Below are 3,065 nucleotides of genomic sequence, written 5' to 3' on the forward strand. Positions count from 1 at the left end.
AAACATGAGCTTCTAACTCCATCACGTAAAAAGTAGGGATTTCTCTGTAATTATGCATCACAAATAGGACATATTTGATCTCATTAGAATGCCAATGTTAATAGGCGATGAATGCTGGGTTTGTTGTGACTATGACATGTTCTGTAGCCGAGTTACAGGCATTAGACAAATTTAGGTTGAATTTAGTTAAACTGAAGAGATAGGAGGGTCTGGGAAAACCAGCCCTTTTTTGTGATGTCATCAGGCTGAGCTATAAGTCTGCCAGGCACCCCAGCCTGGGGCTGTCTGTCTGCTGGAGCCTATGCGAGTCTGACTTGAAGAGCTGTTCCTAACCAGAATCCTGATGCACTGGGACAGATGGAAACTCCACCACTAGACTGGTTGCCTCACATGATCTGAACACATGTAAGTGTTATTTCTCATTTAACCCCTGATATTTTTATAATTACCTTGTACATATTTTCAATTGTCTCATATTGTAACATCTTTATATAACTGTTTATAAACACTGCCTAATATTTATGGAGTATAATATTTAATATACTAGATTCGTTCTTCCTGTTCTAAAACGTACCCTGTCTCCTGAAGGGAATTACGCTACTGTTTTGGGTTAGCTTCGGACCCGTTTAATCGAAGCTGGTGGCAGCATACCGTGTGCGGGCCTTTGGGTGTCGTTGTAGCGACTGCGGCATTGATAATTATTGTTCCTGCCTGAGTGGGAGTATTTATATTGCGTCGCTGCAGCGTGCCCAACAGCCAGTACATAGCAGGCAGCCTTTCTGGCGACTAATTACCCTAGGTGCAGTACCTAATCTGACCTGAGAGTAAGGGGGGCGCCAGAGAGCTGCAAGTTTCAAGGGGAACTGTAAGTGGTATATACATAAATCCCTACAGTTCGTGGTATATTGAAGAGCAGTGGGATACCTAGAATAAGCCCATGCTGTTAACTAAGAGGTCAATAGCCTTGTGTGTGTTTTTTCATCACATTGTGGAGTGGTGGGATAACTAAGATAAGCCCCCCTGCACATGTGATAGCCGTCTGTTGGCCTAAAGTCACCCCGATCCGTGACGTAGGGGTGACGGTCACGGTATGAATCGTGACAAGCAGATATACTGCTGCTGTCACTGTATGCTGCAGATATACCGCTGCTGTCACTGCGCTGCTGATATACCGCTGCTCTGTCACTGTACACTGCTGATATACCGCTGCTGTCACTGTACGCTGCAGATATACCGCTGCTGTCACTGTACGCTGCAGATATACCGCTGCTGTCACTGTACGCTGCTGATATACCGCTGCTGTCACTGTACGCTGCAGATATACCGCTGCTGTCACTGTATGCTGCAGATATACCGCTGCTCTGTCACTGTACGCTGCAGATATACCGCTGCTGTCACTGTACGCTGCAGATATACCGCTGCTCTGCCACTGTACGCTGCAGATATACCGCTGCTGTCACTGTACGCTGCAGATATACCGCTGCTCTGTCACTGTACGCTGCAGATATACCGCTGCTCTGTCACTGTACGCTGCAGATATACCGCTGCTGTCCCTGTACGCTGCAGATATACCGCTGCTCTGTTACTGTACGCTGCAGATATACCGCTGCTGTCACTGTACGCTGCAGATATACCGCTGCTGTCACTGTACGCTGCTGATATACCGCTGCTTTGTCACTGTACGCTGCAGATATACCGCTGCTGTCACTGTACGCTGCTGATATACCGCTGCTCTGTCACTGTACGCTGCTGATATACCGCTGCTGTCACTGTACGCTGCAGATATACCGCTGCTGTCACTTTACGCTGCAGATATACCGCTGCTGTCACTGTACGCTGCAGATATACTGTTGCTGTCACTGTACGCTGCAGATATACCGCTACTGTCACTGTACGCTGCAGATATACCGCTGCTGTCACTGTACGCTGCAGATATACCGCTGCTGTCACTGTACGCTGCTGATCTACCGCTGCTCTGTCACTGTACACTGCAGATATACCGCTGCTGTCACTGTACGCTGCAGATATACCGCTGCTCTGTCACTGTACGCTGCTGATATACCGCTGCTGTCACTGTACGCTGCAGATATACCGCTGCTCTGTCACTGTACGCTGCTGATATACCACTGCTGTCACTGTACGCTGCAGATATACCGCTGCTGTCACTTTACGCTGCAGATATACCGCTGCTGTCACTGTACGCTGCAGATATACCGCTACTGTCACTGTACGCTGCAGATATACCGCTGCTGTCACTGTACGCTGCAGATATACCGCTGCTGTCACTGTACGCTGCTGATATACCGCTGCTCTGTCACTGTACACTGCAGATATACCGCTGCTCTGTCACTGTACGCTGCAGATATACCGCTGCTCTGTCACTGTACGCTGCAGATATACCGCTGCTCTGTCACTGTACGCTAGAGATATACCGCTGCTGTCACTGTACGCTGATATACCGCTGCTGTCACTGTGTGCTGCAGATATACCGCTGCTGTCACTGTACGCTACAGATATACCGCTGCTGTCACTGTACGCTGCAGATATACTGCTGCTGTCACTGTACGCTGCTGATATACCGCTGCTGTCACTGTACGCTGCAGATATACCGCTGCTGTCACTGTACGCTGCTGATATACCGCTGCTCTGTCACTGTACGCTGCTGATATACCGCTGCTCTGTCACTGTACGCTGCAGATATACCGCTGTCACTGTACGCTGCAGATATACCGCTGCTCTGTCACTGTACGCTGCAGATATACCGCTGCTGTCACTATACGCTCCAGATATACCGCTGCTGTCACTGTACGCTGCAGATATACCGCTGCTGTCACTTTACGCTGCAGATATACCGCTGCTGTCACTGTACGCTGCAGATATACCGTTGCTGTCACTGTACGATGCAGATATACCGCTACTGTCACTGTACGCTGCAGATATACTGCTGCTGTCACTGTACGCTGCAGATATACCGCTGCTGTCACTGTACGCTGCTGATATACCGCTGCTCTGTCACTGTACACTGCAGATATACCGCTGCTCTGTCACTGTACGCTGCAGATATA

This window comes from Ranitomeya imitator, chromosome 7 (genome assembly GCF_032444005.1).
Source record: "Ranitomeya imitator isolate aRanImi1 chromosome 7, aRanImi1.pri, whole genome shotgun sequence".
NCBI lineage: Eukaryota > Metazoa > Chordata > Amphibia > Anura > Dendrobatidae > Ranitomeya > Ranitomeya imitator.